At 36.7% G+C, this 22,222-nt stretch overlaps 1 protein-coding gene across 1 annotated transcript in view; it reads right to left on the bottom strand.

Annotated features, from left to right (window-relative positions):
- LOC135077376 (frizzled-2) overlaps positions 1–22,222 on the bottom strand; it is a 98,653-nt gene that overhangs the window by 60,316 nt on the left and 16,115 nt on the right. The window contains exon 2 of the mRNA XM_063971905.1: positions 19,252–19,282. The gene's annotated coding sequence lies outside the window, so the exon portion shown is untranslated. The remainder of the gene's footprint in view (positions 1–19,251; positions 19,283–22,222) is intronic.

The following is a 22,222-nucleotide window of genomic DNA, read 5'->3' as shown; positions in this document are numbered from 1 at the left end:
TTCTGACTCATCAACATCAGTTCAAGAAATATTTGATAATATAGTTAATAAGGCCAAACGAAATTTATTTTGAAATTTTGAAGACTGTACTACTAAAATTTAAGTTAAATGTTTTGTTTTGTTTATTTAAAGCCTATTTTGTCATTTTAAAATTGATTATTTCATTTTAAGATACTGGGCAATTACTGTGCTTTGATGTGGGCAATTAGTGTAAGTAATGGGCAATGACTGTACTTTTTGGAGGATTTTAAATTTATTTCAATATTTTCTAAGTTACGTAAGTTTTAACTAAAAACTGTTAATATTCTGTTTAACGGTTTATTGAGTTATAAGAAAAAAGTCATAAATGGTCGATAATTAAAATACTTTCTTTAATTTTTCATCTCAATGTGTTTGAAATCCCTAAGTGGGCAATAGCTATACGGTTTACCCTATGTATTTACAAAAAAAAAAGTATTTAAGTATATTTATATCCGTTGTCTAGTACCCATAGTACAAGCTTTGCTTAGTTTGGGACTAGAAGCGCAGTGTAAAATGTCCAAGGATATTTATTTATTATTTATTAATTCTCTAATGACGTTTTTTTATATTGTTGTACTATATAATATCATTTTGAATTACCTAAGCCTGGAAGTACCTTACCATTGAGTATTATGAAACGATTCTACTATTTTAAACATTGAATGGCCAATGACCAAAAGTGGTCCAAATGTCCACCACTAATGAGACCTATATTGGCTTATAGTCCATTAAATAGAGATTAACTTTCAGTATGGGACGAAAAAAAAATAAGCTGTCAGTAAAAAGTTGACTGTTTGAAAAAATGTAGTAGTTTACGCGTTAATCTCAGGAACCGCGGACCAGTAGGGTCCGATTTGAAAAATTCTTTTTGATATGGATAGCCCATTTATCAAGGATGGTTTTAGGATAAATAACATCACCCTACAATCAATAGGGGCGGAGCAGTAAAGATAAATGTTGTAAAAATGGGAAATATTATTCAAACTATTTTCACGCGTACAAAGTCGTAGGCACAGCTAGTATTATTTAATAAAAAATCATCTATCACCCCGCGCCACATGCGACATGACATAAGATGCGTAGATTAGTCCAAAATGTGCAATGGATAGAATGATATCAAGAACATTTTTCGGATGAAAAGGTAAAAAACAGACTTTTCATTCAGTCATAACTTTTTACTGACAGCATATTTTTGATTGCGGTTTGGTTATAATGAATCAGTATTTAGTAGACTATTTTACTACAATATAGGTCTCGTTAGTGGTGGACATTTGGACCACACTCCATACATTTTTGGTCATTGTCCTTTAAGCAATCAAGACACACTTGAACCTATGCTTAAGATTGAATCGATTTTTAACGCCTGTATTCGCGAACATTACTATGAGGTCTCACAGTTCGCGTGGTTCGCGTCACAAGGTGACACACGAACCAATCACAGAGCTCTATTCAACGCTATGCGTTCGATTTGCTACTTCACTTATGCTAGCATCGTTTGTGAATACGGGGGTATGTTTCGTTTCAGAATATCATGTCACGTAATTAGGAAAGTCATTGCAAAGAAAATACTTTATCTTTAGACAGTAGTCAATAAAAACAAAAGAATGGAAAACAAAAACATTTCAAATAACCTTTGTAAGGTAATGTTATAAACAACAGTAATGTAAAAGTACATACTCGCAATTAATTCCAAAAAAGCTATCTAAATATTCGCGACCTTTCCCATACAAACACCTTTTGTTTTTGAGCGAAGTGTCAAATTCCGTTCCCTTAATTTGTCCTTTACAAAGCACATAGGTAAATAAAACAAAAATAAGGTGCTTCATAAAACCCAATTAAGAGCTGGTCCCCCATTTCCTATATTTCCATCGGCTTTTGCTTTCTTCCAGATTTACGATCCAATAATCCTCTTTAGATTTCACGCTACCTACCCTGTTCCAATACCTGGGAATTAGGACTGTTTCAACATTGTCATTTGTAAAGCACTTTGATTTTATTGATTTGCTTTAAAAACAAAGGGATTCGGGTCTCTTCTATAGTTTTTCCGCCATAATGAAATACCTTTAAATATAAGTCCGTTTGTTCTCCTAAAAACACAGGAAGTGTTCAGTTAATTAATTGTAGATAATCTTATTATAAGAGACTATTGATTTTTACGACCAATATAAGCCTTAATCGTTTCAAAGCCTTTAAAATATGATGAACAGATGTATAAAATAATACTCAATATGCGATTGGCTTCGCCTGGAGCCCTTTTATAGGCGCTATAACACCAGTGTTAGAAATGGTAGTAAAATAAACATCGCGGCGCGGGCGCATTAAACAACACTCAAAATTCATTCGGTGGTCGTAAAATAGAGTTATTTACTACCAACAATTAGGAACAAACTTATATCGCCTATGAATTATTGATAATGAAATCGACACAGTTTTAAACGGGTTTCTTAGTGAGTAGGCGCATAAGTCAATTACTGAGGGAACTGTCAGTGCTGTGGAATGCTCGTGCTTGTTCCAAGCAGCTTATGATTATCTTGATCAAAAATATGTGACAGGAATGACGTTTATTGAATAAATTCAATTATTTTTGAGTTATTGGTATGTTACGTCTCGTCTGTAATTTATACAAGACAATTTCTAGTTACACTAATAATTTACAACTTAGAGGTTCGATAGAATAAGAAGAATTGGAATTTGAAAGTTATTTTACATTATAATAATAAAAAAATATTCTAATTAAATCTGTCCCTCAAAATCTGAGAGCGATGATGCATATAATTTAAGTGTGAATGTCATATTCAACATTTATTCAACCGTCATATACATTTGTACTTTGTACACCTCAAATTGATCCACCGAGCAACAATAGAGCGAAACGACATTATTATGTGACCCCAGTTTATCGCCACTATTCAGCAGCGATCACTCATTCACTTTTGGCGATATAACAGCTGCATTGGCACCCGATATACAGCCTAGAATACCTTGAGCCACCCTATAGGGTGTTTCGTTTAGACTGTGTATGGGCGTGTGAAGTTTCGGGAGGTCTGGTTACAGTGGACATCAGTTAGTATGCAGGCAATGGGTGATTAATTCACTCCAGAGGTAATTAGCATTCCGCGGGTGTCGAGTTTACGTGACGAGCCGCTGGGATGACATGTGCGGTGATTACGGGATGGCGATTGCGAGGTAGTGGCTATCAACATAGTTCGTTTACTATTTTCAAAGTTCATTTCTTATTTATGAACTACGGGTGACACCCTCTAGTTGAGACACTTGTGCTCGTTTTCACCATCAATCCCTAATTTTTAAGTGACCCCTATGTAAACAAAATTCCTGTAATTTGTTACCAAAGGGTTGACTAAAAAATTAGGGATTGATGGTGAAAACGGGCATAAGATTCCCATTTAGTTTAAATCGTTTTCATCTGCTTAGTTTTATTTTATTGTTCCTTAGGTATTTTTTTCCTAAATCTTTGTTATTTTGTAGAAATAAATTCAAGTCCAGTATGAATGAACCATAAACCATGCGACAACTTGTCCAGTATTCTTCCCAGGCCTCGTTAAGGCTTTCCTTCCAATTCGCACGTGTTGAGTTCTTCCATTTTTCGCGATGTATTTGAAGTTCGAACCCGTTTGTTAAGAGATGTTTTTTTTTTCTTTTAAAAAACACCGACTGCTCTAGATGTGACTTAGTTGAGTTTTTGTAGTCGACTTTTAAAATGAAGCTTAAATCCTATTTGGAACTAAAGCCTCTTTATAGTCGTCTCTTATTGCTCTCTTTCTCCGTACGTAATACCGGTCATGGATAAAAGCTAATATTAACGAAGGATAAAAACCATCCATTGGTATTCATCGAGTTGCTAATAAGCTGGCAATTCTGCAAACCCTTGATGATATTGTTAAAAAACTATTAATAGATACGCTTTGTGTTTACGATAAAAGGAAACGTTATTGAATATCTGTACCAGTTTGATGGTTCGATTTCCTATCGTCTTATTGTAGAAACTTATTAATTGGCTCCTCTTAACACATCAGCAATGGAAGAGGAAATTCGAATGAAAAATTGTGATGTTCGTGTCTAAGTCGTTCGTTCGTTATAGCCAAATGACGTCCACTGCTGGACAAAGATTCTCCCCTAAAGTTTTTCCACAATGACCGGTCCTGCGCTGCCCGCATTCAGGTTCTTCCCGCGACCTTCACCAGATCGTCGGTCCACCTAGTGGGAGACCTGCCCACGCTACGTCTTCCGGCCCGTGGTCGCCACTCGAGAACTTTTCTAACAACGGCCATCATCTCTACGAGCTAATAAGTCATCTATACTTATAATAAATCTGTAGAGAGGTCAATTCTGTACATGAAATATATTTTCAAAATAACTATCAGGGGGTGATTAGTGATCGATACTGATGCCAAAAATGCAATCAGTAAAATTTTTGTCTGTCTGTCTGTCTGTCTGTCTGTCTGTCTGTCTGTCTGTATGTTCCTTATAGAAACAAAAACTACTTGAAGGATTTTAACGAAACTTGGTACAATTATTCTTCATACTCCTGGGCAGGTTATAGGATACTTAGGAATTCCTACGGGAACGGGAATTAGCGGGAAAATCCTTTAGTATGAAAAATCTAAACCGCTTAAGTTAGACGCTTGAAATTTGGCATGCAGGAACCTTAGTAAATTTAAAGCTTAGTTACAACAGAATATTGCAAAATTCCCACGGGAACGGGAGTTAGTGGGAAAAAACATTTGTATGAAAAAATCTAAACCGCGTAAGATAGACCCTTGAAATTTGGCATGAAGGTACCTTAGTAAACTTAAAGCTTAGTTACAACAGGATATTGCAAAATTCCCACGGGAACGGGAGTAAGCGGGAAAAAACATTTGTATGTAAAAATCTAAACCGCGTAAGATAGACTCTTGAAATTTGGCATGCAGGTATCTTAGTAAACTTAAAGCTTAGTTACAACAGGATATTGCAAAATTCCCACGGGAACGGGAGTTAGCGGGAAAAAACATTTGTATGAAAAAATCTAAACCGCGTAAGATAGACGCTTGAAATTTGGCATGCAGGTACCTTAGTAAACGTAAGCTTAGTTACAACAGGATATTGCAAAATTCCCACGGGAACGGGAGTTAGCGGGAAAAAAATTGTATGAAAAAATCTGAACCGCGTAAGATAGATGAAGGGGGGGTAAAACGAGATCCACACGTACGAAGTCGCGGGCGGCCGCTAGTCTGAAAATAATTTAGATCCACTTAGTTTGCCCACCTTATGGATTCATTACGTGTGTGGTCGCAGCCACAGTCTAGAGAGAGAGCGTATAGGTTATTGAATAACAACACCATATTCGATTCCCATGAGGAATTTTATCGACAGCCGCGTAGGCAGTGCCATTCTCAAACCTATAAAACGCCTGCATAATGTCATCTACACTGAGAATAGCAAAATAAGGTATTTATATGAGCAGGTAGAAAGCTGCGGAATTGCATTTTCTTACGATATAATAATCTCATGACTTTGAATACATTCTTTTAGGCTTTGTTATTATCTTTTAAAACTGTGCGATGTTAATTATGTTATTCTTAGTCTATATTTATATTAGATTGATAAAAGCTTATAAAGTAAGATGAGGAAAGGTTTTTCAAATCATATCGATTTCAATTACAAAACCACTTATAAGTAAATATCGTATAGTGGTAGAGTTTGTAGAACACTGAATAAGTCGGCTCTAAATATCTGGCTCTTCACAAAGAACAATATCCTGAAGATTCCCTGCACTACACACCATATCGTCGGACCACACCGCAAATGTTGCCAGAAAAATGTTAAATAATGTAAACAAAATAATATAAAACCAAGGCGGCAACGAAGTGATCCCCTCGCATACATTATGATAATGTCCTCGTAAACCTCTGCCGGAATATGCTCGCAAATCTGTGTCAAAACTGCACTTTATTCACTTACTTTACGGTCCGGTTTTGTTTACCCTTCAAAAGTGATCTACAATCGATTGAAACTGCGCACGATTGGGAAAGTCAAACTGGCAAATTTTACAAGAGCATTTTTAAATTTAAACGAGACCGTCAAAATCTGCCTAAGGACACGTGGAGTACATAATAACGATCAGTGTATTTTGTTATGATAATTGCAATTATCTCTATAAAATGGACACCTGTAATCTTTGATGAAAATTCCAGCAATTTATTATACTGAAAAATTTATCATTGTTTATTCACCACGCAAATGATATTACCCTATTCTACATTTATAAGATTTTTATAAAAATGGCATACGGGTACCTACTTTTAAATGATGAAAAAACTTTCAAACGTAGGTTTTTCTGCCCTTTCGGTAACGATGAATGTGTTTCTTTGCAAATTGCTTATTTTGCTAACAGTCGTTAGCACATCACATCACATAAACACTGTGGCATTTTATATTGTTGTAAACAAGTGTTATTTGCTACCTGTACCTATGTCTAATGGTTCGAAGGCAATAAATATGTACATTTTTTATTATTTATTATTTCGCAACAAAAATCTACAGTCAGATGTGCTGGTTTTTATGTATACGGAATTGCAGACAAGTGTCTCGGAACATGTCTTGAAATGTCTGGAGTCATTGCTTCGACGGTGGCATCGCGAGGTGGTCGGCCTTTTCTTTCCGACTTTCGCCGTTTGAAAAGGACAAAAGCACAGCGAGATGTTGACTTTGGGAGCTGACAGTAGGGTTACCATTATATTTGAAAAGCCTAAGCCGTCTGCTGGCATGGGGTTATAATGCTAATGCCAGCTGTGGCTGCGGTTCATGGGGGACAAATATAGAGCAAAATGATTATTTCTGAAGTTATCGATTTTATTATCCGGCATACAATTTCAATTAATCCATTTTTTGTCTGGAAGAGATAGCTGAAAAATAAAGTTCTTACCGTATAAACTGCACTTTTATAAACCGTAAGAGATAGCTTATTTGTGCCAAAATTATGTAGTGCTTAAGTAAGTATGCCTTTAATATACCTACTTGAAATATCGTCTTCAAACAGCAATCAGGTCATATTATATTTTTTAAAGATTGTCTATATTTTTTAAACCTAAAGTTGCATAAGCACAAAAAACCCTAAGTCCGGACATTTCCTAACAATTTCAGACGTGTGACAACCCTAGCTGATAGGGACCACCTACGCTCGCTGTCTCATGATTTAATGGAGACCTTAGGGGTAAACACTGGTGTGAAATAATGGCCTCCGGACGACTGATGCCAATCTGAAGATGAATGGTGGAGGCTGAGGCTTTCCGTGAACTTGATAATGCGAAAGTCTTGTTATTCATTTTGAATGCCAGATTTGACTGTTGTTTGGTAAATATTTTGTTTATCAATGACGTGACTTTAAATCTTAGTATTGTTGGGCTACTGACAGTAAATTAAGAAATAACAATAACGAGTGGGGTGGGATGCAGGTAACTTCAGTCAGGTAGAGCAACAAAACTTGCCCAATGATAGTCACTTAACCACTGATCTTCATTTTGTTATTGATGAATGATGAATAATAAAACACTGTTTGATACCATAGCTGCAATTATGTCAGTACTTCATATGAAAAAGCGTATAAATTCATACTTTAACTAGTTTAGCTGTTGCTACATAACCAATATTAGAATTTTTGTTTTGAGGCTAAACCTAATTATTGAAAATATTTAATTGGGAATAGGCTCTCATTCGCTGGATGCTGATTCTACCCTCCTCACTTACGTGTGCAATAGTGTGCATGGTACATTTTGCTATAAATTTTAATCAACAAATTCGCTTCTAAAATAAAAATGAACGAGCAATCTCGAGTTAAAAAGGCTCACAAGCGTTCCCCGCGATTGTTTAAAACATTCCAGCCCAATTAAATGCAAACGAAACATTACGGGATTCAATTAACCGGTATCGATTGCTCGTTTACTCGAGTGGAGGATCGAGTCGTGACAGATCACTCGATTGCGCGCGCGAGTCCGAGCGACAAATATCTCGGGCGCGGCGCACGCGTCTTTTTGCAAGCTTTTTAAGGACTGCATGACTAACTGGCTGGCGTTTACATGAGACGACTCACTATTATTTGTGTTTTGATATGGACTGTAGAGACATTTTGTAAATATAGACAATTACCAACTAATTAATCCCTCTAGCTAGCTAAGAAAAAACTGTATAAAAGATTGTGTTAGGAGTGGGTTCACCATGATAGTGTGTAGCAGGCGACAGGGTCCGAACAACATTGCATCTCGCATCGTTAGCCCGACAGTTCCGACACTGACACCGTTAGACTATTGGCCGCCTCTTAGTTATTTTTAAGGCTAAGTAATAGGCAGTACCTATAATTTTACATCGTGTAAATATGTCCTATGCATTTCGATCCGTATTAATTAATAACACGAAACTTTTTGGTAGAGTCGAGTCGTGTAAATCCGTAGGCCGCTCCTCCACGGCGCCCGACATTTGCACGGCGACTGTCACTATCTCACATCTCGTCAGTGCTGCAAGACGGATGGCTGCCTTGCTGTCGAAAGAACACAATTGGATGGGCTGCTTCCATCTCAAGCACAGATAATGAAAGGGTAACAAAAAGTAAAACAAAAAATACGAACAATAGGAACCATAATACGTGTTACCTTGGGATTGAGACAAGACATAGTACATAGTAAGTTAAATGGAACTTTTGTAGCGGTTTTGAAGTTTTTGAGATCTCATTGATAAAATAATTAAAATCTACTCTAGATTTATCATTACTGCTTTTTAAAAAGAAGTTACATTCAAACCTTTACACAAAAGACCGTCCCATAGGATCTAGTGCGTTGTAGCTGAACTCTTTTATGTACCTATCTTTTTCTAATTATCCCTATGTTGACGAAACAAAAGACTCCGCACACAGTCAAACAAAACTTATTCTTGTTTACTTAAATTAACCTAAGTCGACCAATTCGATCCGATACTCGAGTTAAACTCCGGGACCAAACTCGCGGTCATTACCGCATGATGGACGAGCTGGCAGCCCCGGAACATTTATCAAACTCACGCCAGAGACACTCGTGTACGATTGTACTTCGTGCAACTTAACACGTTTCATCGAACGATCAAAATATCGAACGATCAAAATATCGAATGCTCAAAATATCGCACGTTCAGAATATCGAATTTACAAATGATCGAACGATCAAAATATCAAATGATTAAAATATCGAAAAATCAATATAGAGGTTTTAATTAAATGTCATACGATTAATGTAAATAAAACATAAATTCATAAACACATTTTTTTTATTTCCCACTTTTGGGTACCATAGTCAACAAGGAACCCTTACCTCCATCTTTCTATTATACTATGCAACGTAAGATCAACTTTCGATATTTTAATCATTCGATATTTTGATCGTTCGATCATTTGTAAATTCGATATTCTGAACGTTCGATGTTTTGATTTTGGATCATATTTGTAATTCGATATGGTGTAGGATGGATGGATGAAAGGATGGAGATTGGTGATGCTTAGGTACTGAAGAAGTTCGTGTTGATTACACAATACTTATTTATTTTAAAATTGATTTGGATATAAATCAACCAAGACCTGAAGAAGCTTTACACAAAAGTATAGTTGGTTGCTCAATAATGGGGCAAGAATATCTACTAAGTAATTAGTGTTTTATTGATATTTACCTACCTACTTATTAAGAAAACGTTTATTTAAGTTGAACTAAACACTGTGCCATCTTAAAATGTTCAACCATTTTTAAGCAAGTGTGAATATATTCTCTATGTTGTTTGTTATTACAATAAATAGTCATTTATTCGTATAGCCGAGGTCTGTTACATGTCCTTACTCCCAAAAAACATTCGCATCTCAAATTACAAACATTCAAAACCAAAAATTAAACATTCAACGCGTTGCTCTTCTTATAAACAAAGATGAGAGGTGCACGTATAAAATGTGGCGATCGCCGACTAAAAAACACTTTCCCCGAAACGGTGGCGCGTCCGTGAGACATTCCGAGTGACAATATTAGTTTTGCCGCGATTCCCTGAACTACTGACGGAGAGGGACTGAGGGAAGAGGGACCCGCTGACATATTAATTACCAATACACGGAGATATCTGTCGAGTTCTGGGTGTTGTTTTGTTTTTTAACAACAGCATGTGGTTTTAGATAACGTTCCCATGTAACATGATAGATTTGGGGGTGGCGATATTTTAGAAAGCTTACAAAAATACTGGTTTAAAATAGTCATGTTCAGCCTTTTCGCCATTCGGTTATTTGTGTCTCTACCTATACTTTACCATCGGTTTTCACCTCAACCTGTGTGCTTACCATGAGTTTACATTAGGTGTTCTCGTGCTCGGTGTGTAGCAAATAATGACGGTGTGTAGCAGATTGTACAGCCACAATTTGTCATACATTTCAGGCTGTACAATCTGTCATATAATCCTATAGCGGCTACTTTCAGGGAACTAAAAGCTTTGTAGATTTTTTTGACGCACTCGCTAGCGAGCACACTTAACGTAAACTCATGGTAAGCACACTGATGCTGATCATGCTGATTACCTCTATCCTTGCCCTCTCTAGTCATCTGCTTTGCAACGGAGGAAAGTCCTTAACTTCGAACTCCTCCTATGTTCTTCTGATTAATTTCGTTGCGGGTGCAATGACAGTTTAACTTTCCCCTGGGACAAACTTGACCTTCACTGGTTAGGTTTTTATTGGCGGTCAAGTTATAGATCCTGGCTACACAGGAGTTGCAGCGGTGGGAAAGATAGGTGGGAATAGTCCCGTTGATGCTGATTACCTATGCGTGAAGCTCTAGATCAAGAAGACATAGTGTGTATCCTTTCAATAACAATATTCGTTTTATTCCAGCTCAAAGATGTGCGTGTGCGTCGCTCGATGACTATAAAGTTCGCAGCAGTAAACATATTGGAATTTGCGTGGATTACTGCGTTTTATATGCTGCCCCCATGCCCCGGCTTGACGAGATTTATGCGTTTTTTATTTGCGATTCATTTTACGATTCGATAGCTGGAGGAGACTTCTGATACAACGTGACCTCAAGAAGTGTGCTCGGAATCGAAATAAGACAGGGCTAAGTATTCACGATGCATACAACAAACTAACTTTATTGATTTTAGTACCGAACTTAATTGGAATTTTAATGGGTTTTTCAGTTCTAAAATTTAGTGTGTTAGAATCAGTGGTGATTGCCACCGAATAGTTATGTTATAGCCAGAGTAAATGGGACTATTCCCACCTCTCGTTTCCACCGCTGCAACTCCTGTGAAGCCAGGATCTACTAATAAAACCCAGCCAATCAATAAACTGTCATTGGACCCGCAACCAATTAATCAGCTGAACAGGAGTTCAAAGTTAAGTATTCCTTCCTATACTAGCTTAAGTTGAAGATGCGCCTCGCCTCGGGCTCACTGTGATGCACATTTGAAAATTAACTTACCTACTCACTCCCACCCGCTACGTTTGAACTTTAAATTCGTGGCTGAGCGAATATAATTGGCTAATGGTCTTTAAGTAAACACATCATCCACGGTCCTGCCAGTTGTGCAACACACTACAATGGCTGTGAAATAGCTCTATTGAATGACCGCGGAAACCATCCGTCACGCAGGTAGGAAGCCGTAATAGATATTGATTGAGTAGGTCGGTCCACCACACTGTCTTCTCAAACCGAGTGTAGGTCTTTACACTCGGTTTGAGAAGACAGTGTGGTCTATGATGTCATAGTCAAAGATTTTATTCAGTACTTAGGCCCTCTCCAGGGCGTTTATACACGTCCCAAACCTATATGAATAGCTTGCCCTACTATCACTTCGGGACAACATAAATGGGCTTATGCTGAGAAGTGGCATGAGAAACTCAGTCACCTTTGTCTTTAAGCAGTGAGTTTGGGGTATGATCTGGTCAGTTTACTGACTAAAGGAGATATTGGGGCTGAGATAAAATTCTGCACTCTCAAATTGAGATTTGTAAACTGTAATTTTTAACTTGAATTTGTAATTTGTAACGCGAGTGGATGATCGTCAATTGAAATTAAAAGTCAAGAACGCGACCGATCTTTGTTTCATTGGAGTCGTCTCCGTCCTGAATATCACATGAAACCTTAGGACTCTCTAGTATCATTTTTCATGATGCAATACCCCTGTGATCAGTGATGACTAAGCCTACTGGCCTTACCTCAGTAGACACTAAGAGCAAAGGGCTAAAAGCCATGGCGAATCGTAAAGGCATGGAGGCAGTATCGCGCCGTGAAATCGACTTTGTCACTGTCTATAAATCTTTCTGACGATGCTGTAAAAAACGGTCGTGGGTGTGTTGCGAGTATGGAGCGAGGTTCTGTACCTTTTATTTTATAATATAGCAGACTTCCCGAATACTATACGGAATGCCCAACTAAATAAAGTTGAAATAGTTATCTTTAAGCGTTAATTTTTTTGGATGTTTCTTTTTTAATCTTACGAAGTCCCATATATTCTAAGAAAACAATACGTCTTCTTTCTTAGTAGGCTTACATAAAGGTCATGCGTGGGCAATAAGGCATGTCCTCTACTTGTAAGTATGTTATTGTTTTGCTGACGAGGCTGCAATAAAGTTTCAAGGGTTCCCCATTTGCATACGGGTCCCCAAATCTGGGCTCCCGCCGCGTTCCGATCCTACGGATGTTTACACACCGGTTTTTTTTGCGAATTTACACAGAAACGCTTTATTTTGGGCCCAAACGCGGTCATTGTTGGGGTCTTTTGATAAAGTTGTCAAACACTGACCATTTGCTGCCTAAGTGATGGCATTCAGATACATAACTTGTGCATTCCGTGAAATGTCTTAAAAGCTTTTTGGCAAAATATCTATTGACTGAGTAATTTGAGTCAGCTTTTAAGTTTTTGTTTAGCGGTAAGTAGAACACAGAAGTACGTTTTTTGATTTTATCTATTTTGGCTAGTTATTTGCATCAGGCATTAAGTAATGAGAAAGATGAAGACGAATATTTTGTCAGCCAAATGACACAACCATGCGCCTCCTTGAAGATATCTAGGAAACTTTTAAAGCAGCCGTTACTTTAATGTTTAAAGGCCCTGCCAAAATGTTGATTTTATTCCAAAACTTGCACGACACCAGCATTTAGTTTCGCATCCTGCGGGTAGATTTACAACCGTCTCTGGCACCGACATATGCCATTATCGGGAAAATATGATGTTTTTCAGCTGAGCAATGAATGAATTAATATCGCGGGTAGATGTCGCCCGCGCTGGAGTGGTGCCAATAAAGTAGTTTTGAGGCAAACTTTCTGCGAGTGCCGACCATAACTCTTGTCTCCGGATGGCAATAAACGTCCCGGAGGAGGCACTACCTCGCACTATCAATCCGGTCCTGCATCACTATCGAGCGTCGCCATCTAACGCCGCCATTTTGCGCGCCAAAAAACAGTGTTGCCGCACTACAAAAAGAAGAACGTGTAGAGAGCAGAGATTCTGCTCCGTCTGGACAAAAAACGGTGCCGTATGGCAGGCGGTTGCGGTTGGTTTGTTTAAGCTCGTTTTACGATACACGGACTATTTATAGTGAGACATCCGAGTTAATCATGTAAGTTATTAGCGTCTGGCAATTAGATTGTAAAGCGGCGACGAGCTGTTGGATGGAAGCATTGTTTTTGCAATTTTATAGCGCGCACTTAAAATGTTATAGGCTGTAAATTAGCGAGTGTCGCGTTGAGCTACTCACATAAACAAGTGTCATAAATTTTAATTATTGCTTCACTGTATTTTCAGAGGTACGAGTAATACAACCTACTATGTATGATGGTATTAGTATGGGTATGACACTTTTACATTTATATTAATGAGTTTAAAATACAATACATATTAAATAAAGCTCAGCCAACGAAACAACATAAAATTTTATGTTTTAAGGTTAACCTATCTAGGTAGAAAGTCGTCATTTTTCATATATTCAACCATTTTCCACCTGGTCAAATTAACCTACCACTTTATCTTCCGATAATTATGTACTTCCCAGTCTTGACGGAGAAGTTATAGATCATAAATATGTGATACGTCCCGTCTTCCCATGAAGGTGGTAGTAATGAACACGTTTTTACTAACGCATAAAACAAGCTCCGAGCCCCGACCCCACTCTAAAAATACAGACGTCACAAAACATGCAACCAAATGATTTATTTAACGCAATGTTTATGTTCCCCGACAGGACGTGGATGGCGTCTGTTCATTTTGGTTTACATTACTTACCATTACTTGTTTTCATCTTAAATTTCCCTCGGACGTTTCCCTTAGAGACGAGAATCGAGTAAACTAATTGGCAGTTTCTATTTTGTCATGTGGTAACTTAACCAGCGTGTTTATGCGCACGTTATCGATTTTAAACGATTGAAATAGGAGTGAGTTTTGAATGACGGTAGTTTTAGAATTTTGTAAGGTGGCAAGCAAGACTGTGGGTGGGGACAATGGCGCGCGTGGGCACTGCGCGGGCGCAGCTCACCTTAGCGTCTTTACGAGACATTATGCATGCAGATTCTAATCTATATTAAAATATAAAATATGGTTATTGGCGTCGTAACGATACTCCGCCGGTGGCGTCAAGATTTGACACCAGCTCGCGGCTTATCACTTTGACATTATAAACATTTGCCTTGTTAGATCGGAATGTTTGGATGTTTGTTATCCAATTAGGAATGGATGATTTGTGTTATCGTTGAGGATATTAGCATTTATTAGTCTAGCTAGAGGTCCAATGTATGGGCCAAAATGCGAAGATAAAAATCTGTCGGCAAGTTTCACCTTCAGATTTGGTCAGATATAAAAAAATGCCTAGACTAATCAAGTCAAACATGTTCAAAATGTATACAGATTTTCTAATTAAAGGTGAAAATATCCGTGGGATTTTTGCTATTATATTTCATTTCAAAATCCAAAACAGTAAGTAAATAAAATCGTTACGTAAGGTTACTAAAATACTATGGGTGGTATTTTTTCCAAATGAAGTGATCGAACTTGTTCAGAAATGGTTAGGAAATATGTCCGAACTATTTATCCTTTCTGTCATTCTAAACCAAATAACTACTATTTACATTTCGTCATGGTTCACTAGAAATTGATTAGGGTTGTCAGCAGCCATCTTTCAAAAGTAAAGGTTTAAAATATTCCAACATTCAAGGATAAGAATATTGTGTTTTTCCAAAACATCAGAGTAGGCCATAGGTATAAGGATATGACACGTTAAAACAGTTAAATAATTGTCAACTGTTTTCGATCTCTTCCTTAACTCTGACTTGTAGTCCAATACTATGTATTTAGAATTTTCTAATGTAGAGACCAAAATTTAGTGTTACATCCTAATAACTTTGTGTTAATCTACGAATTTGCCTTACATCCAGGGCCTGTACCTTTTACGGGTCTCAGGTTGAAGAATATTAAATTGAAAATGACTTCAAAAAGCGTCTCAGCCCTATAGCGCAGTCTAGGATGACATCGATGAGTTGTGTCGTGGGTGTCCGACTGTTTGTAAGACTAACATTTCGAGCACGCCTCCGGGGAACGGATTGTCATGCCTCTCTGCGGCGGTACTATGGGACTTGAGGGAATATCAACCATTACTTTATAGATAAAATGTTTAATATGAATAGAATACGTATCTTACATTCATAATCAGAAGAGAAGTGAAATAAAGGATACGAGAAAGATGGAGATATTGATGAATAATAGGTGCTTTTTTAAATTGTCTATTAATCACATGTTAAAATTAGAATTTTAAGCCCTATGGGAATAATTATCTGTGGGGACCTATAAGTGATTATCAAGTGCTATTAATTGTAAAATAATTAATTATGTAAAGCCTGGTCTTCCTAATATAAATAAATAAATAAATTATCCCCTTAAATAAAAAATGATTTTGAATGAATATAAAATATGTAATATGAACTACATATTTCAATATCTAAAGCAGTGTGTTCGTATACAGAAAACAAAAGAAAGTCGTGATAACTAAACGCTAAAAATTGTGATTTCGATTGATATCACAATCAATTTCTAGAAACCAAAGTACCACATCGAACAATGTCTTTTAATTTTTATTATTCCCGCATCCCGCTAGAAACAAAATGTCCTCCCATACGACCGCGATGTTTGTTTTTGTTGTCACAAAATGCATTCGTCACGGTGCGCCGTACACCCTTGCCTCTAGGGCTGCAACTGCCTCGCTATTATTACGGCATGAGTTTAAACTTTATAGTCTTGTCTGTATTTAGAAGACATCCCCATCAATTGAAATACATATTACAAGTTACTATGTATTTTCTATTGTGTTCCGACAGTTAAAGTAAATTCAGTTCATTTATGGTTGAGGATTCCGGGTAAAGCTCGCTTCCATCTCCAGCCTGATCATCACTTACCATCAGGAAAGATGCAGGCCACGAGCTTCCTCGTTGTCCAAAAATTTATGATTGGAAAATTTTTCAAGGAAAAAATTTACCTAAAGACATTAAGATAAAGTTTGGGATGACGTGCATAAAGTACTAAAGCCGGCTTAAAAGGTTTATCTATCTGCAACTGCATACATTTCATTAACATGTGCTTGTATTAGAACTAATAAAGCATAAAATAACAAAACTTATTTGTTCATACAATACAGTAGTAGGTATTAACTTTCCATCTTTAAACAAGTCGGCTACCGTTTTCGCAGCCCTACAGCCTATTGATGTGTATACTATTGTCCGAAGTTTTAGTAAATCGAGCGTCGAAAATACGATTTGGTTATTCTTTCACTCGTCTATTATGCTCTTTACGAGCCAAGGGCTGCCTTTTGTTTGCGGCTACAGGTCATTTATGATTATTGATTATTGTGCTTTATTTGTTTTATTGATCACTGCTTGTTGAGTAAAACAAAGTTAATTAAAATTTTATAGCGTTAAGAGTCGCATCAAACTAATCGTGGTTCGATTCCTACCTTAGGGTTACAACCTAAAGTTAGTTTTCAAATGAAAAAGATAAAGGGTAAATCTCACTAACCGACTTCTTTTATCAGCCAACTGCAGTTCACTGCTGGACATAACCCTCTGAGCCCGATGTAAATAAGTTTGATATATTAAAAACAATATTACTCAACCATATTTATAGCTTGATTAATGGATTTTTATTATTTATTTACTGATTAAATTATTATCTAAATTACATTAATATTTTATTGTTAAGGTTCAATATCAGTATCATTGGTTGTTGGTGTCTGTCCTTATACTTGTTGTTGATTGTATTAATTATTAAGTACTTAATTCAAGTTTTAAGTTTCAATTTCATAATTAACGATTAAAATAGTAATACTTAGACAGTGTAATCACACCTTTAATCGATCAAATACAATACTAATGTAGAAATCAAAACCAACATTTACATGATTCACACAGCAAACGAAAAACAATTAGCAGGACAAACAACCAGCAGGTCGGCAGTCCAGATCAACAGGTCGGACTGAGGTTCGTTTCGGCACAAAGAGGCCGAAAATCGTTTGGCCACCGGCTTCAGGTCGCAGGTTGAGGGTGATGAGCTGAGGACCCTACTATTGTAACTCAAAATCGAATTCCAGTTGGAATTTACATCGTTTCACCCATCAAAATGTTTTATAAAATGCTTTAATATTTTTTTTATAATGTGACAAGTTGAGTCCAGCACTGGCAACCATAATAAGGGAAGGCTTTAAAGTAAACTTTGATACTGACGTTTGATTTGAGTGAGATTAGTTACGTGAGATGTTACCGTGTGTTATTTAAAAGTTCCCAGGTATTAGTAAGCGTGTGCGCATTTTATTCAGAATGCAAACCAGGGGTTTAGATAATAAAATAAAAGCCGGATTGAAGCGATTCCGGAATTAAAATTGTCACTGTCACTTTGTCTATGGAGGCTGTTTATGCATAGGTACTTTTCAAGGACCAGTTTTAGAAAACGATCGTAGTAGGGGTGCTCTCCATTAGTTTGGTGCGAATTAATTTGTATGCAAATGGGCCTGCGTAACGAGGTGCAGGTTCGATGCCGGAACAGGCGGCTCGCGTGATTGTGCCGGGTAATGATAATCAGACCCGCAGGTAGCTGCAGTGGTCTTCAATCAGGGATCAATCATGGCAGACGCCTATGGCGGCTATAGTCTGACACTATAGTTATTAAAGCTTGAATTGAACGGTAAAAGTAATGACTTCTAAATAAATAAGTAATGTTGAAATTTCAGGTCATAATATCAGGTCAAAAAATTGTGGAGCTATGCCAGAAATATTGAGACAAATTAAATGCTAAGTGAATTCTCTACTCAAGATTAATTTGGTAAGTTTCAATGGGTCATTTAGTCGAAAAAAGAAGTTAAACACGACAACTTGAAGTAAAAGAAGGAAAAATACTGTGAGTTTATAAAGGGCATCGCTGAGACAGGTAGAAGAGATATTAATGACATATTATGTATGTGGAGTTCTTTCTGTACAAAAGGTTATTATTAATTATCATCTCCACCAAAGGTAAGATCGTTACAAAAAATATTTTCAACTACAAGTTTTAAACAAACAATCTCTTAATTGATGCTTCACAAAAATGTTTATAGGGACCATAAACAAAGTCCAGTGACATTTAACAGGCTCCGGATTACCATAGACTACGTACATACATTTCTTGAAGAAATTGCGCCTGTGGTTTACGAGCTATATTTTATGTTTCAGTGTACACCCAATGGAAGTAAATACAGAAAGAGCTTGATCAAAAATCTGCAAGTATCAAGCAAATAACTATACTCGCTTATTTCAGTGACTCTTAGATGAATATTAATGTCAATGAACATTGCATATTGCCTCAAACTGAGTTAATCAAGTATGCACCTTGTGCATAAATGAAATATATAGTCATATGAAAGTATTGTGATATTTCTTAATTGATGCAAGGCACCTTGAGCATATTATCTGTTGGGTTGTACAAAGTTTAGGAATGGAAGCATATAATTCGTTTTCGTTTGCTCAGTTTGGGGACAAAAGCCTTATTTTTAAATAAATTGAACATATTAATATTGCACAAAATTGTGTAGATGCTTAAACATTTTCTACGAATGCAAATAAGTGTGAGACCATCAATTTATACAGGCAGATAAAATAGAGAAGCAAGCCTACTGAATTGAAGTCTATTGCAGTACGTACGAGAGATAATAAAATATAATTTACTTACAGAGATGAAGTTCGCGAGCCGACCGTTTAATCTGTGGACAAATGACATTGTACGGGGTTAGATAAAGAAATGATATTAACCCTAAGGTCAGGGTGACAGCCGTGTGACCTCATAGTCGATAATATTGAAGAAACTTCTTGGATTTCAAGTCATTAATGATGTCGAGTTATAATGAATGAGTCTGATGTAAACACGTTTGAATGAAGAAATGAAGCAAGATAATACCTATAATTAAAATAAAATACCTTTAAGTTTATTCTTTAAAAACAGCAGAACAGAATTATAGAGTGGTATACATGTAGAAATTAAATATTTTAGAATTCAATTTAGTTACTTTAGTAAAGTACAACTGTAAGATGTGGTGTCAAAGTAAGACTGATGTCAAGATGTCAGACAACTACGCCGTATCAACCGCTGATGGGATTTATTGAAAGACGTGTTTTAGCTGCCGAATGCTTTATTGCACTGATTATAAAAATGTTAAACTACCAAAGTCCCAAATGTAGGTCAGGCGTAGCTGGCCAAAGTGCATGAATAAAATGCAAGTTAACAATAAATTACTTAGTAATAAAAATGTGCGAGTTGACTCGTACAACAACAATAATTTAATTTGATAATTCTCATCTTTTACTTAATTCTAGACACACCTTTGCACACAAATGTTCGTAACTTTTCAAAAATCTTGTAATATTACCAAACATTGGCATTCACAGCCGTCAAATCGTTAAGTTTTTGTCGTCTTTATGAGCCATTAGCATTCAACTTACCCATATGATTTCCGCCTTGGTTGCAATTCCAAAAAACCGAACCTTCGTGCTGCCACCATTTTTTCCCGGCCCTGGCAGATGTGACTCCGCGGGGCGTCTTTTTTCTACCATAAATATCAATTCCCACAATCCAACAAAACGCATTTGTATTTATTTGGACGTTTCAACTTGTGGCGTTCTGCAGGGCGCGCTCCTGGGACCCCCTCTTTTCCTTTTGCAAATCTCTATTTTTAAGTCCATTTCGGATGAATAATAAGGGTCGGATATAATTTTTATTGTCGTTAATAATTTTATACTTTTATTTAATGATACTGGATGCGAGTTCTCGTGTTATTTCTGCTCGCGCGATAATATATGCGGCGTATTTGTTGTTACAAGCAGGTTAAGAATAAATTTATCGACGGTATCTGAATATCAAAGCGTTGAATTTGCATTATACTACTTTGGTATAAGGTCGGCAAATTCCAATACATTACTCATATTTTTTTACTTTTCTTTTTTATAAATGTGTGCAAACACATAACAAATATGTGAAAGTATTTTTGAAATCATAATATTACATTATTAATATTCAATCCAAAAAATCCAATAACACAGTGGAATCCGTTTACATAATAATTTATTTTCTAAAGTTCTATTAATAATGTTTTTTAAAATGTACCTGGCTGTATTTACTCAGGACTAAATCGCCAATGTCATCCAAAATGTGAGACACCCGGAGTCCCACATTTTGCTTGCTAATGTTTCCGGTGTTTCTACCATTGGAAGAACTACGGCACAAAGCGAACGTTCAAATTATTGACACTACAATATCAAAAGGCTGGGAACTCTGTTTACGTTCCTTTGCATCGATTCAAAGCTCGACAAATTATTATTTGTAAACACTCCCTCCAGGAAACTCTGGATTTATCGGCGCACGTGTGCAAGCTTTGTTTTGGCGGGAGCCGCCATCTTGTGCTGCGCGGAAGCACGAAATGGCCGACGCGGGTGAGACTTCGGAGAAATTCTAGATTAATGACTTAATAGTTAAAGTTTAACAGTTAAACGGTTAAGTTTGAATGGGCGATCGTTGAGTGGAAAGTAATGGGCGGAATAATAGCTCGGTATTGAGACGTTCCGAGCACTTACGCGTGATTTCCGAAAGACTGATAAATTTCGTGAACAAAGACATTGTAATTATCTGTCACTTGTAAAGTTTTGACTTTGTAATTGGATTAATGTTGGAAATTTTCGAGAAATTATTTTCAGTTTATTTCGACGATCGATGTTTCGTCGTAAATGAGTCGTTCGTGAACCAGTTTACGCTTAGTTTGTTAAACAACGGACAATTGAACTTGAGAAATAAATAAATTTTGTAATATCAAAACGTCCTTAAAAAAATAATTTGTTAGGTAGGTAGTAAAACAACAACAGTACTGAGTTTCTGTCTGTTAGTAATGTTGTTTTAACAGAAGTACTTAGGCCTAAAATAAATGTTTGCTGTGAATCAAGTGGTTGTTGTAAGCTCACTATCATACTGTGGTCTAAACTAATTTATTATGACGCGACGTTAGCGTATTCTAATGATAATGAATGCTGACATATTTAGATCAGCCGTCAGTCAACGCTGACCTGTCTCTAGTGCCATAGATTTTGCATAACCTTTCATATAGTTTATCATCGTAGCTGTAATATATTACAGTAAAGGACCCAATTGTCTGTACTTAATAATATTTTGGTGCGAATGTAGGTTTGTCATGATGGTACTGAATTTATTTTGATGAATTTTGGTTGGCATAAACCGACATTCGACCTGATACTTCTCCCTGGCTATACGGCTGTTGGAAAAAATTTAGAGGTGAAAGAAATCATTTTGGTTGAGAGAGATTGTTTTTATATGGTTTTTAGTAGGTAAGTGTTTGCTGACTGGTTATTGCGGAAAGCGCCATAGATATTAATTAATTACAGACAGTCAAAGCCGTAGCTACAACTTAGTTTTATATTAATTGACAAATTGGCGCCAGCATAGGAGTTAATTACAGCTCTCTTATTCAAATCCTAAGTAATTCCACTATCAAGCGATTATAAAGCCATATAAGTTTGGTAGATTGACGGAATTGAGTACAGTCGTAAAGGATGGCCTTCACCTGTAGCTATTTATACTTTACGCCCGTTTTCACAAACATTACTATGAGGTCTGATAGTGCGCGTGGACGCACAGGGTG

The sequence above is a fragment of the Ostrinia nubilalis genome, chromosome 13, assembly GCF_963855985.1.
Source record: "Ostrinia nubilalis chromosome 13, ilOstNubi1.1, whole genome shotgun sequence".
NCBI lineage: Eukaryota > Metazoa > Arthropoda > Insecta > Lepidoptera > Crambidae > Ostrinia > Ostrinia nubilalis.
This window is presented reverse-complemented; position numbering and strand designations above follow the sequence as displayed.